Source organism: Natator depressus, chromosome 3, assembly GCF_965152275.1.
Source record: "Natator depressus isolate rNatDep1 chromosome 3, rNatDep2.hap1, whole genome shotgun sequence".
Lineage (NCBI taxonomy): Eukaryota > Metazoa > Chordata > Testudines > Cheloniidae > Natator > Natator depressus.
The window spans coordinates 73,444,492-73,460,266 of NC_134236.1; positions in this window are offsets into that span (position 1 = coordinate 73,444,492).

Sequence of the window (15,775 nt, forward strand, 5' to 3'; positions counted from 1 at the left end):
AAAGAAGGAGGAGGGGAAAAAGGCTTTTGAAATCTGGAATGGGGTTCTAAGGGAGGACGTGAAATCCCCATCATTAGAGATTTTTTTTCACTTTTTAGTTTAGGTTTTTGTTGTTGGAAAAATTTTGTTGTTGCAGAAATTTTGGGGGAGGGATCAAATTTGTAATTTGCAAGATTTTTGTTTCTGTTTTTGAGCCAACTCTAGTTTTATTGTATGTGCTGTGCATAAACATCTACTGTGGTAGGTACTATAGAATGGGGACAATATTATTGTCTTGAAGACACTGAACTACACAGGGCCACATTGTGACTGGCCTTCTATGGGTACACAAGGGTCTTCATCCTGCGCTCACTGAAGTTAATGGCAAAATTCCCATTGAATTCAGTGGTGCAGTATCATGTCCAAGAAGAGTGGGAGAAGACACATAGGCTTAGATCCTCAAAGGTATTTAGGCTTCTAACTCCCATTGAGATCAATGGGTGTTAGGCACCTAAATATCTTTGAGAATGTGAGCCATGGGGCCTAACTCATTTTGCTTTTTTCCCCACTAAGGGGCCATCCACAACTGCACTGCCTGTACTCTCAGGAGCAGTTCTCATATAACAGCATACATTCATTGCTCACACTTATTGATTGATGTATCAAAATCCAATTAATATTAGATAAAGATGTGGATATAAAATGTAGGGCTGGAAGGGACCTCAAGCAGTCATCAAGTCCAGCCCCCAGAGGCACGGCCGAGGAAAACTAGACCATCTCTGGCAGGTGTTTTGTCCAATCTGTTCTTAAAAATCTCTAATGATGGGGATTTCATGTCCTCCCTTAGAACGCCATTCCAGAGTTTAACTACCTTTATAGTTTGAACTTTTTTCCTACTATCTAACCAAAATCTCCCTTGCTGCAGATTAAGCCCATTACTTCTTGCCCTACCTGTAGTGGACATGGAGAACAATTTATTACCCTGTTTATAACAGCCCTTAACATATTTGAAGACTGTTATCAGTCTTCTTTTCTCAAGACTAAACATGCCCATTTTTTTTAACCTTTCCTCACAAGTCAGGTTTTCTAAACCTTTTATCATTTTTGTTGCTCTCCTCTGGACTCTCTCCAATTTGTCCAATCCTTCCTAAGGAGCCCTCTAGTCTAAGCTAAATACATGCACACAAAGATGAAAGAAAAGTTTAATGCTTTTCCAGCATCTGTCAACACTATTTTCCTTTACATTTGATCAACTTGAAAGTAAATGCAAACACCTGATATCATTTACAGTTATGAAAGTGGATTCCATACATCAGCTATTTTACTTTTATCTATTCCTGGTGTCACTCATCACAGGCAATCATTATGTAAGTGAGACAGTGTTTTATGGCTCATCCTTGGCAGGGAAACATGCTGCTTAACTACATGCTGGCAGCACAGTAAATTTTCCCTGCTTATTGCTACTTGGTAATGAACCAACAAGCGTGCTGTACATTGTGGAGAAAGCAAACTGCAGTGCTTGTTACTCCTTTTATCTACCGGGGGGGGAGGGGCGGGAGGGACATACAGCTGCAAGAATAGCACAATAAATAAAATGTGAGCCATGTTGAATATTATTGTTCTTAAAGGAATAAGAAACTAAATGACTTTTTTCAAAGACAAAAAGATCCTCTGTGTGGAGAAAATCCACCCTAAGGATTTCAATACTTTCTAATGGGAGTACAGTATATATCTTGGGCCAAATTCAAGTCAATAGAGCTGTGCCTGTTTATACTAGAAGAGAATTTGGCGCATTTTGTTTGGTACACAGATTGAACTAATTGATAGTAATGTGCCTTTGTACTTTTCCCCCTGCCAAGAGCAAGGTGTGAGACCCAATATGTGATGAAGGCCCACAGTGAGCGACACAAAACTTTATATATGGCATTTCTGTCTATTGTCTTCACTGGAAACTGGAGGTTAAAATGTAGCCTTCAATCAATATACCCAGATTCCTTCAGGACCAGGCTGTCCATGGCCCTTACACGGGGGCGTGAAGGCTAGGAGAAAGGCATCAAGAGCCCCATACAACTTGAGCAAGGTCCCACAAGGATAATAATATTCAAGATGATGCAGGGATTGCCCCCAAAGTACAAACAAACTAGGAGTGCGTGGACAGGCAGGGCCAAGATCTCAGCTATCTCTGTGCTGACCTTTGGAGCTGGCTTGGCCTAGAGATGAGTTTCTAGAGGGACTGAAGTCCATTGTATGAGATGGACCTAATTTGGTTACACACATCTGTTTGCTCCTCATTAGAATATACTGCTATTGTTTCCCTTCTCTGTTAGTTTTTACTTTGTTAATTCTGACCTTACCTAAACTGGTTCACCTTCCTGTAATTTGTATGTTCCTATTGCTGGAAAAAGGCAGAACTTTACTGTACCAATAGTCTCCCCATTCAGCTAATAGTGGTATATTGCACTACTTTCATGTGGAGATGTCTTCTGGTGTACCTACTGCAGAGTTCTTTAACACCACTACAATTACACTGATTTGGATGAAGCATCTAGTAATTTCCGTCATACAGTTATTCTCAACTGCCATAAAATACTTTCCTTCCAGTGCCTGGCTCTCCAGCAGCACGAGCAGATCAGGGCTACAGATACAAATATAAACTATAAAAATTACATGGTCACCTTTCAATGGAAGAAGTTGAACACATGAATTTTTATGGTGCTAGGGAGTAGGAGGGAATTATTACAATTCACTGGGCTTCATGCCACCCACCTGTCCCGAAAAAAAAAAACTAGGTGCTTTATCACACTTTATATTTATTTAAGAGCGTCGCAGAGCATCTCTCAGAGTGTGGATGTTTATTTCAATCAGTGCTGTAAGTTTGAAGGTACATCTTACATCTTTCTCTCTGTAGATTAGAAGTGAAGTAGTGTGAATATTTCAATAATGTAAGGGCAGAGGCTGAGCTTTTCTGTTTATCAAGGAATTGGAGCAAATTTATCCATCTAAAGAGAAAGATATATATATAACAAAACCAGGCAAGTACAGTTGTAATTTGATAATATTCCCCTCTGCCACACACACATGGCTTCTTTCCACATTTCTTTTCATTTCAGATGGTGCTGTTCCAAATAAGATTTTGAAGATATTCACCCTCTTTTCAGAGGCAAAGTGCTCAACTGTCTAAACTTGCAGGTATTGGACATCTCATAGAATTTGGCGCTGAATCTTGCCCATATGCTCAGGGTTTAGCTGATCGCCATATTTGAGGTCAGGAAGGAATTTTCCTCCAGGGCAGATTGGAAGAGGCCCTGGAGGTTTTTCGCCTTCCTCTGTAGTATGGGGCACAGGTCACTTGCTGGAGCATTCTCTGCTCCTTGAAGTCTTTAAACCATGATTTGAGGACTTCAATAGCTCAGACATAGGTGAGAGGTTTATCGCAGGAGTGGGTGGGTGAGATTCTGTGACCTGCATTTTGTAGGTCAGACTAGATGATCATAATGGTCCTTTCTGACCTTAATATCTATGAATCCATGAATCTATGAAAATACCATTTCCTTTGCACATCTTTTACCTTTGAAATCCTTGATCATGGTGCTTTTTCTCCAGCTAAGGATACGATAATTTGCTTCATGATGAATTTGCTGACCCAAGCACATAATCACCATGGAATAACTAAACTCCCCTTCTTTGACAGGAGTGAAAGCCTGTCTGAAGCGATTCCCATATTTGTGTGTCTCGAGCTGCTTTGGTAGATAGCTCCATGCTGTAATGCTGGACTGGAAGTTTTACTTAATTCTATATTAATTTATAATAATAATGAAACAATCCTTTCTCTAATTACTTTATCCCAAAACTTGTCCATTTATTGCTACCATCTTGCACAAATACACACAACTGCTCTGTACTTTTTAAGAAGTTCTCAGTTTAACAGTTTGTTTTGGCACAGGGAAGCAGGTGACATAACACTCTAGTTCTTTCTGTTTGAGGTCTCATAAACAACTGTCTGGTTAGAATAATCACTTTAAAATAAATAAAACTCTAACAATGTTGGGAAAATAATGGGCTATATTCTCATTTGTACCATAAGCACCAGACATACCTAAAACTGAGGAAAAGGAAGAACTCACCACAAAATCCCAAGCAAGAAATTCTGGGACACTGGCACATTGAGCAAGGGACAAAATTTTGATTTATCCCCCAGTGACAGACATCAATGACCATGAAACTCAACAGGTTCTTTCTTGTAGGCAGACACAAAGCCACAATAAATGTTTGCATTTTTTGTTTTTGTTGTAATGCTTACTGATTAGAGTTTATCACTTGTTTGTTTTGTTTTTGTTGTAGGGTTCTTTGTCCATTTTAAGGCCCTGAGCCTGCACAGTCTTATATACATGTTCAACTTTAAACACGAGTAGTGCCACTGTGTTCAACTGAACTTCTCAGATGCTTAAAGTTAAGCACGTGTTCAAGCTTTTGTAGAGTAACATCCTGAATGTTAGTGGTTTATATGAAACTTCAGAACAAATGTGTTTTGTAATTTCCCACTTCAACTTTTGTCCACTGTTTATAACTATAAACAAACAAAAGTTAAGGAAGGAGGGAAGCAGTTTAACGTAATTGAAACACATTTCTGTGGCATCATGGTCAAGGAAACTGCCTTTGCCCTCCGTGCTGTATGCAGATGAAGAGGGTTATTTGGTGGCAGTGCAAGGAATTTTTTCCCTCTGCAAATGAAACTCTAAACTTTCTTGATACTGTCTGCTTCTGAGCATCAAAGAGACACATGTTCTATTAATGCTCCTGCTTCAAGTCACTTGTATTGACCTACAAAAGACCAGATCATTTTCTAGTTATCTCCCCAAATGTGGCTGAGATAGGAAGGATATTTCTGTGGTTAAGGCACTGCACTGAAACCCAGGATAGATAGGGGCATAGCGAGCAGATCGAGGGACGTGATCGTTCCCCTCTATTCGACACTGGTGAGGCCTCATCTGGAGTACTGTGTCCAGTTTTGGGCCCCACACTACAAGAAGGATGTGGATAAATTGGAGAGAGTCCAGCGAAGGGCAACAAAAATGATTAGGGGTCTAGAGCACATGACTTATGAGGAGAGGCTGAGGGAGCTGGGATTGTTTAGTCTGCAGAAGAGAAGAATGAGGGGGGATTTGATAGCTGCTTTCAACTACCTGAAAGGGGGTTCCAAAGAGGATGGCTCTAGACTGTTCTCAATGGTAGCAGATGACAGAACGAGGAGTAATGGTCTCAAGTTGCAATGGGGGAGGTTTAGATTGGATATTAGGAAAAACTTTTTCACTAAGAGGGTGGTGAAACACTGGAATGCGTTACCTAGGGAGGTGGTAGAATCTCCTTCCTTAGAGGTTTTTAAGGTCAGGCTTGACAAAGCCCTGGCTGGGATGATTTAACTGGGAATTGGTCCTGCTTCGAGCAGGGGGTTGGACTAGATGACCTTCTGGGGTCCCTTCCAACCCTGATATTCTATGATTCTATGATTCAACTCCCAACTCTGCCACAAACTTCCTTTATGACCACAAGCAAATCACTTAACTTCTCTGTGACTCAGTACCACATCAGTGAAATGAGGATATTTCCTTTTCCCCACATTTTGTCTCGCTTGTATATTTTGCTTCAAGCCTCTAGGCACTACTGTAATGGAGATAGATAATAATAAGCTGGTACCTAGTCAAAGCTACAAAAGTGAATGGGAAGTATACAGAATGTGTGTGGAGAGCAGGTTGAACTAATTTGACTTAAATAAAGGTGGTTTTAAAATATAATTTTACAATAAAACAATAGTTTACTGTCTACATTTGAGTTTTCTTCTTGTAAATATAACATAATGTATCAAAGGATCCTTATTAATAAAGAATTATTTAACAAACTTCTGACAATCCATCAATCCCCAGCAATTCATGTCTGACCAACAGAATCATACCACCTCCTTCTTATCCCATGACATTCAAAATTCTAGTGAAGGAAGAGATGCAATAATTATTTCAGATTTTACTTTGAAGTTTTCCTGCAAAAGAGACTTACAAATCTTTCACACATCAGTGGAGTGATAATGAAATATATGAAAACTAATGTCTGATCCTTTGATGAAGCAGGCTGAAGCAGGTGCAGAACCCCACTAATCTAAGATATATAAAGCTTATGGCCTCCTTGAAACATGCAAATTAATATATTTTAAATTGTGTTGAACCCAATATTCATGCTCTGTTGAGGGCACTTTACTTTAATTGAATACCTCCCATCCTTAGCATCTAGGAAGTTATGAAGCATAATAAGTGGCACGTGTCTGAAATATATGCCAGAGGTATCATTGGTTTACACTTATAAAATGGTATTCATGGGGGGGAGGGGAAGTGTAAGCAGCAGTAGACGCACTGTATCAATGGACCCACAGCTAATAGTATATTTTCCAAATAGCTATAGTTGAACTCACTATTCAAAAACATGCATATAGCAGTATGTACTTCACAATCAGTTAGAGTCAGTCAGGTTACATCATGGGGAACATAACATAATGAAATGTGTCATTTCTAGAACTTCAAAGCAATGAACTTTTAAAAAATTCAGGTAAGAAAAGGCAGAAGTAAGCAGGTAATTGCTAATGTAAAATACAGATTTTTCTGCTTCCCACAAGTGGAGGAGAATAGTTATTATCCCATTGGCAGCATTAAATAAGTATTTTCAAAGTTCAATTATCTATCTCACATCACTGGAGATTTTTAAGAGCAGGTCAGACAAACACCTGTCAGGGATAGTCTAGATCACTAGTTTTCAAACTTTTGTACTGGTGACCCCTTTCACATAGCAAGCCTCTGAGTGCAACCCCCCCTTATAAATTAAAAACACATTTTTATATATTTAACACCATTATAAATGCTGGAGGAAAAGTGGGGTTTGGGGTGGAGGCTGACAGCTAGTGACCCCCCATGTAATAACCTCACAACCCCCTGAGGTGTCCCGACCTCCAGTTTGAGAATCTATGAGCTAGATAATACTTAGTCCTGCCATGAGTGCAGGGGACTGGACTAGATGACCTCTCAAGGTCCCTGCCAGTCCTATGATTCTGTGATCCTATGTGGATGATTATCATAACATATATTGTCTTGCATTCTTGTGCTGTAGCAGATATTTTAAGATATCAGGTAAGGGCATCATCTGAGATTGGGTTCTGTCAAGACAATTTTATACATCAACACATATGCCATAAGCATATGCCAATGGTATATTATCAACTGACTGAACAAGGTCTCTTTGGACTGAGCAAGTAAGGAGGTGATGGACCACATATTATCTCCATGTGGATACTCAGTTTATTCTAGGTGAAAGGCACTGCAGCACAGCAATATGGAAGTAGCAAAATAGGACTCATGGAATTATGTCTGAGGGTGAAGAGAAAGTTCCCCAAGTTTGATTCACCAAGTTAGCTGAAGATGAAAGCTGGGATTTCTGAGCAAAATTACTCTCTGGCTATCCAGAAACACAGATGTATCCAGCCTGACACCAAGTCTGCAAACCACCTTGACTACAAGAGAGCAGATGCCCTCAACAGAAGAGCATGGCTGAATGTTTTCCTCATCCTATTACTGTCCATCATCTCCATTTTACCTGAGTTCAGCTTACTGTTGTTTTCTGTCCTCCAGGTCCTAATTTCCTTCAGGCTCTAAAATAGCTGGGAAATAGCATAGTCTGCACTGGATGAGAGACAGAGTTTGGTGTCATAAGCATATTTCTAGCATTACAGCCCATTCTATATCACAGTTTCCCTCAATGATTTTACATAAAGGTCACATGAAAGAACTGAGATCTGTGGGATTCCATAAATGAAACTTCTCAATGACAAAGAGCTCAATCCAAGAAATTGTGGCCTCTTGGAAGTCGATGATTTCAGTGGGATCAGGATTTCACATCATAACTCTAGAATCCTTCAGAAAAAAAACAATCTGTGTCACACAGATAATGGACTACAAGGACTGCTATAGTTTTTATATCTACTTCAGGGGCTGGAGAGTAAAGAAAACCTCCCATTTCTCATCACACACCGTTTCTTTCATCAGCTTCTTTCATCAACTTCTCTTTCTCAAATAAAATAACCCAAGACTTTTGTTATTCCAGAGAATCCCCATATCTCTTTGCCATATGTATTCCCCAGAAGGCTAGTCCAAAGCTGGATACCTCATTATGCTTTCCTGGATGGTGTGCCTGCATCCCAGCCTTATCTATGACGGGATCTAGTGCCTCCTTTCCTATATGAACCCTATTTTTCCACAGATGTACCTTCTGCCCTTATGGTGTTGACCTCTTCAGAATATACCTCATTTTCTATCCATAATTTCTGTCAACTAGACTTCACCATGTTGCTTCTGCTTTAGTGAGCTGACAGTCAGAAAGAGAACATCATAAAAGTTTCCCTTTTGCATTCCAGTTAAGTATGACCTTTGGATGCTTCTATAGGCCCCTACGTGCAGATTTTATATATATGATCTGCAGGTAGGGGCCTATAGAAGCATCCAAAGGTTTTCTTTACTCTCGAACCCCCGAAGTAGATCTATATGATCTAATGCTCCCTTCTGGCCTTAAAATTTGTGAATACATGTTCAGAATCTTTTGATGGATTTATGGAGAAGAGCAATAGGATTCCTGTTAGAGGAAGCTTTGTTTATACTTTGTCATAAACATCTTTAGTCTTTGTATCCTCTGAATTTATATTTCAATAATAAACCTCTGCCGCCAGTTTTTAATAGCTCCTTTAATAGAAATACCTACGAGACCTCTGAATGGAAGTAGTGACTATGCCTTCATATTTGTATGCATAGAACCTAGCACATTGTAGACAATTGCATAAAAAAAACCCCTAAAATATATGCAAGTAAAATTGCATTCTCAAATTATACAGACAATTAGGTCCTTCAAGTTATGTCACAAATAGATACTGAAAAAACTATTCATGAACATTCGTTCAAATAACCTCCTTCCAAATTTACTTCAGTAGTAATCCTGACCTTCCATTTGTTTACTGAAAATATCGGTATGACTGTTCCCCACCCTGCCCCCCAATATTCACAGAAATTGAAAGCATCACCAATATACTCTTTTAAATATTTAATATACTTTCTTATATTTTTTTCTTATACTTCTGGAGTTTGAAAAATTGCAGATCGTTCCCCTCTATTTGACATTGGTGAGGCCTCATCTGGAGTACTGTGTCCAGTTTTGGGCCCCACACTACAAGAAGGATGTGAAAAAATTGGAAAATGTCCAGCGGAGGGCAACAAAAATGATTAGGGGACTGGAACACATAACTTATGAGGAGAGGCTGAGGGAACTGGGATTGTTTAGTCTGTGGAAGAGAAGAATGAGGGGGGATTTGATAGCTGCTTTCAACTACCTGAAAGGGGGTTCCAAAGAGGATGGATCTAGACTGTTCTCAGTGGTAGCAGATGACAGAACAAGGAGTAATGGTCTCAAGTTGCAGTGGGGGAGATTTAGGTTGGATATTAGGAAAAACTTTTTCACTAGGAGGGTGGTGAAGCACTGGAATGCATTACCTAGGGAGGTGGTGGAATCTCCTTCCTTTCAAGTTTGTAAGGTCAGGCTTGACAAAGCCCTGGCTGGGATGATTTAGTTGGGGATTGGTCCTGCTTTGAGCAGGGGATTGGACTAGATGAACTGCTGAGGTCCCTTCCAACCCTGATATTCTATGATTCTATGATTTGAAACTAAAAGAGAAAGAGAGAGACTTTTATGGACCAAAGCTCAGCACATTACATTACATGCAAAGTCATTTCAAATCAGATGGGTCGTGATGTGAAAGGATTTTAGGTTATTCCCGAGCTGGCTGTTACACATGAAAGAAGTGTGAAATTTCTGAATTAATGCATCTATTCATATGGCATCTTATGCTTTATTGGCAAGAAGCTATAGTGGAGCGACACACCAGTCTTGAACTAACTGTTTAACTATGAGGAAGAACTATGCATAACTTGAACCTGCAACTTGATCTAAATGTAGAAACCATATAGGGAGAAGTTCTGTTGTTCATTCTAACACAATGAACAATGGAGTTCAGAAAGGCCTTGTCTACAATGGTAATTTGATTTGTTGCTGACAGCAGTTGTCCCCACTGTGTTGTTCAGTGACCACTCAGTGCTTAGGGCGCTTTAAAGAGATCTGCATTATTCTGTGTCTGTTTTCAACTCGATGACCATAACAACAAGAGCTCCACAGCACCCTCCCTTGACTCTGTCTGGGAAGCTAAGCCCTTAAAGGCACAGTACTGTTTAATAACTGAGGCCTAGCAGGCTTACTTTAATTGTAAGCATTACCAGTGTATAGTGGGTAAAGTTTCATGAATTGCAAGAAGGATTTGTTATATACAATTATTAAGAATAAATTTAAGCAGAAAGGGTTTAGCAATACCATTCAAGGACTATGTTAAGATTATGACTGGTAAACAAGAGTATAAAGGTCTGGCATCACTGCAAAAATTCTTCTGCCACAGCGATGGTAAAAGTTCCTTTTTCTCCCTCAAGCCTCTTTTTGAGAGCCCCCAAAAGGGTGATGGGCAGAATGGTCCATCCTCTTATCATTTTGCCTATCAATTAGACCTAATTTCCAAAGCACCAATTTTTAACATTGATTTCTGCTCTCCTACATCACTGTGGCAGAAGAATTTTTGCAGTGATGCCAGACCTTTATACTCCATTGGGGATCCTTGACCATCATCACAGCACCAACAAAGATTCCAGCATGATACATGTGAGATCCTGCCCTGTCTTCCCCTTCCTCATCTGTCCCTTTCCATCCCCGCCACTATCTTCCCTCTGTCCTATCTCTCTTTTTCTCTGCTTTCCACCTGATCCTTAGATCAACTGCATTGCATGGCACCAGCATAGTGAGATGAGGCAGCCCATCCAGCTCTGCTCAGCCTGAGAAGGATCTGAGAGGGACTTGACCAGACCAACTAACTGACCAGGGAAGCAAGCCAGGGTCCTGAGCAACAGCGGTTGTGGCTGACCTGCCAGCCTAAAGTATCTCTCTCTGACTGACCAGCCACCCTGTATCCTGAGAATTTTAACATAAGCAGTATTTCTCCCACCTTTACTATGCTATCTCTTCCTCCCCTTGAGTCTGCTTTCTAAAAAGCAGGAAAGTGACTATCATTCCTGACTCAGAACTGAACAACAGAACTAAGCTTTTCTTCCCCACTCAGGAGGACTGTTTGAGAGAATAAGAGACTCTAACCAATATTCACCTGGCAGGTCTGAAGCTCATCACTCAATTTCAGTTTCAATACTTTTGCCTTGTTTGGATTCTTCTCCTTTTGTGTGTTTTAATCAGTAAACTTCTAACTTTTGTCATGAATTTTCCAGTGTATTTGCCATGGTACTAGGCAGGCTGATCTCTCTGTATATTAAGCCCAACACCTTGTTTAAGACCATATAATATTGGACAGTGACAGATTTCTGTTAACACCTTTGACTCATTGAGTTCATATATTCCATCTAAATTAATTCAACAGTCCCCAATATCACATTTTCCCTTCCAAGCCAAAACAACACTAAAAAGAAAACATTAATTAAACACACAACTACAAATGCTTATGTCCAGCCTCATAACTAAACTTGTTAACATGTTCAGTTAGTCTATGAAGTGCCCTGTGCTATCATTTGGACCTGTCAGGCTCCCCTGGAATATCAGCTCGACATAGCCACTTGTTCTGGTTGTTCCATATCTTAGGGCTCCATTGTCTCAACCAGTTGTGATTGTTGCCCTCTTGGGCAAAACAGTAGACTCATGCCCCTTATCTTCCTCCCTTTGGGGATTTAGAGATGGTGGGGCCTATTCCTCTGAAGTATGTGTCTGGCTGAGGTTCCAACCTCATTTGATCATGGGGCAACTTCTTGTGACACCATTGCTGTTTGTGACAGCTGTTTCTCATCACAGAGATGCACAGTGTCATTTTTATGAAGTGGTGGTGGTTCCCTGGCTCTCAAATCATATTGATTTTGTTTATTTTACCTACTCTGTCTTGTGTCTCTCTTTCGTAGTATTCTGGATTCTCTGTCTCTATGTCTATAGTTGTCAGAGCACTGTTCACTCTCCATAAGCTTCATTCTGTACTGGGTGACTTCAGTTGCTTGGTAAATTCTAAATACTTGGGAATGGTTAATTCTAGATCTTCCAGAAGTCTCTCTCTGAGTTTTTTGTTCCAGCTTCTACTGATGAGTTGGTCTTTTGTCAGGGAATCAGGCTCTTCAGCCTTAGATCAGTCACATTCCTTCTGTACCCTCTGAAAAAAAAACGTATCTTCCATATGTTTCATTTTTACATGGAGTAAAATATACATGCACTTTCTGTACTACAGTTTCATAGTACATTTAACTGCCCAAGTTAACTAAAAACAATTTAAAACATCAAGTGCTTCAGTACCAGCCACTGTCAGAAATAAGGCTACCTTCTGATTGTCTGATCAGGGAAGAACTCCTCAAGAGGATTTTTATGGGAATTTCCTCCCTGATAGCTAGCTTGTAATGGTTATTCTGGAGAAGGGGATAGTCCATCCTATTGCCAGCAATGGGTCTTCTTCCTAATGCAGATAAGGCCAAAGAGATGGGGGGAGGGATGTTAGTGCCTTCATGTTAAATTAGGTTACCCAGGCAGAAATATGGGCGGAACTGAGACAGGGAGTCCAATGGTTTAATGGAAGAGAAGTGCAATCATCCAGTACCTGGAAGGAAGATGCAGCATTCAAGTGGAACAAAAAGCAACCCTGGCTTGACCTGTATTGCTCTCTCAGGTTCCAAATAGCACGAAGTGCTAAAGAAAATTGTTTGTAAGTCTTTTATTCTCTCTTTATCTATTTGCTGTAACTAAACATTCTGCTGTTCTACCAAAGGTTATTGACCAGATTTCAGTAATACGCTTCTTGTAAAAATCCACGTGTATTTCACGTTTTCTCTATTGTGTTTAGCGTTGTACATTGTCTAAAATAATTGCCATGATACTTGCAGGCCTCAGTAGCTGCTCTGTTAAAGAGAGCTCACCCAGGTGGGCCACTACAGACAGTGAAGTTTGCTTCTCATTAACAGAACAGGAGAGTGTTTGGATTATAGCCCCTGCACCTTAAGGATACTTCTGTTTTATGCATATGGCAAGCCGAAGGGATTTATGAGAAGTCTTGGACTTCTGTTGAAGACTTCTGGCAGCCTAAGGGAGAGCAAGGGCTCTATCTGGGACTAGGGTGATTGGATGAGAAGTCAGTTATATTTTATTTTACATTATTTGACCACAGAAACAATATATTCTGTTTTAAGTACAGATTCCCCGGCTGGATGGCCTTTTCTTGTTTATAAACTGTATCAAGTTCTTACAACGATTAAAAATGTTGAAGATATGGGGAGAGGTGCCTAAAAAATAATTGTCCTATCTGGCACTTAATCACCTGAATAGTGGGCTGTAATTCTCTTTCAGGAGATGGAGCGTTTTGAAATGGTAGTGCTAATTTCAGTGGAATATCAGGACGTCAATCACACATCCATAGTGCCAATTTGCTGGGTCGGCATCATGCGTCTGTAAGGAATTGAACTGGCAATGAAAATGACTAAAACAGCTGGAAATACAGTGGGTTGTTATAAGTCTGTATCAGCTGAGGTGTGGGAGCCATCACATTTATGTATATTTTAAACATGAGTGAGTTGAGGAATAAGAAAGCAGTTTTGTTTGTAGTTACTAACCAAAAGCAATATGCTTGAAGCTATAATGTCTGCATGGTATTTAATTCCACTGTCTATGCAGACCAGCCCTCAGAGTATATAAAATAGCTCATTGAAAAGGTCATTTTTGAACGTATTTTCATACTGTGGATAATCAAAACAGAGCAGAACAGATTTTTTTATAAGAAAACAGATACTAAAAAGTGTTGATGGGGATGTGAGTGGTTCTAATGAAATGCCACTAGTGCTGTTACTATTTGGACTGGAAAATAGACTTGTGCAGGATCTAATGCTTCACTCTAGGTAACACTGGGTTTTGTGGCTCACCAGCTGCTAGCCACATGGGTAGTGTGTCTCAAGCACAGTACAGTAATTAAAACACCCTGGCTTTGCTCTCTGGTGATCCATATATAATCCTTCTGAATTTTCAAAGTTCTAAAGAAGTCTGTTTCATTGCTGCATAACTTTCAATGCTTGCTTTTCTCTAAAAGTAACCCTAACTTTAAACTTCAAGACTAGCATCTGTGTGTTTTTGAGACTACAACAATGTTCTCATGCGTGTTTTCCCCGATATATATTTACAGCCTTAATTTCGGGTTAATCACTTTTTTTATTTGAATGAAAATGCTCTGTACAAATGGCCTCCTGCTTCACTGAAATCAACAAGGCCCTGTGAAGTTGAAGGACTCTGAATGCTCAGAGCAGTTTCCAGAATTGGTTGCCTCAGTGTGTGTGTTTCAGTTGCTGGAATAATATGGAAGAGAGGAAAAGGAGGAGAAGGAAAAAATCACACAACTTTTAAGTTTACCAAACTTTTCCTTACTTTTTTATGCTTATACCAGTCAATGTTTTAGGTGCACTTGAATGACTAATGAGAGCGGTATTTGGCCTCTTTGAATTATGGAGAGATGAATTTATTCAAATATAACCCCAATAAATCTGAACTTTTAACTCAAGTCTTCATGGAGCTTTGGAAATATCAGTTTAATTGTTTATTCTGTCCATCTCCACCTCTATGCACTTCCCTGGTTTAGTCAGGACTGGAAACAAAAATATCAAAACAAGAAAAAAATAGCAAGCTGTACCAGAAATCTAACTAGAATTCTGGCTCTCCTAAGATTTCCAGTTAGATTTCCTGACCAAAACAGGCCAGAAAAGCTTCATATACACATCCCAATTTTTGAATGTTAATTTGAGTTGAAACTTCCAGCCTTTCAAGGTTTGCTCATCACTAATTTGGATCATTAAAAAAATTTCTGCCGTCAGCACTTTGTGGATAAATAGCAAAATTTCTCCTCTTTTTAGACAGAAAGTTAATTTAGTTTAATTGTATTTTCTGAAGAGTTAGCAAGAAGAGCTTGCAACAGCTTTCAAATTTAGCTCCATTATTCTAGCAATATCACACTAATGCCAAAAAATAGAAGTTATGGCCAATGAACTGGTCATAGTGGATAGATTTGTGTTTAGTTCAGGAAAAGGTCAAAGACAGATGTTTTCTTGAATAAAGAATGACATTAGGTGCCTAAGTATATGATAATGGTGGCATTAAAAATGCAGATAGATAAGTCTTGAACACAAGTAAGTTGTCAAGTGGGGTGATTTTACAGACTAGCAAGAAGCAGGACACCACACCAAAAATAAATAAATAAATTTCAGATAAAAAGTATTTACTTCAATGAACATTTGATCTGTTTCCCCTTTCTTAAGAAGAAAGAGTCATTTTCCAAACTCTGGCTTTTAAGCTTCCAATTTGCAGTTCGCTGAAACGGGCCAGCATGAATCACAAAGAGCCAATTTCTGGAAAGTGTTGCCATGCCAGCAGTGGCAGTCACGTTTCTTTAATATTTTCACTAACCTTATTTCCCCTGTGAGAAAAATAACTGCTGCTGTTTGTTCAAACTTGGCAGCCATGATAGGACTAGCTGTCAGACAGCCTCAGCTCCCCTTGCTAATTTCAAGCTCTGTTGAGCAGTACTGCTGTGGAAAGGCTATCACTCAACATTTAGTAACAGCTCCAGCAGGGGGTGAAAAAACCTTAAGGAAATCTATAGATACTG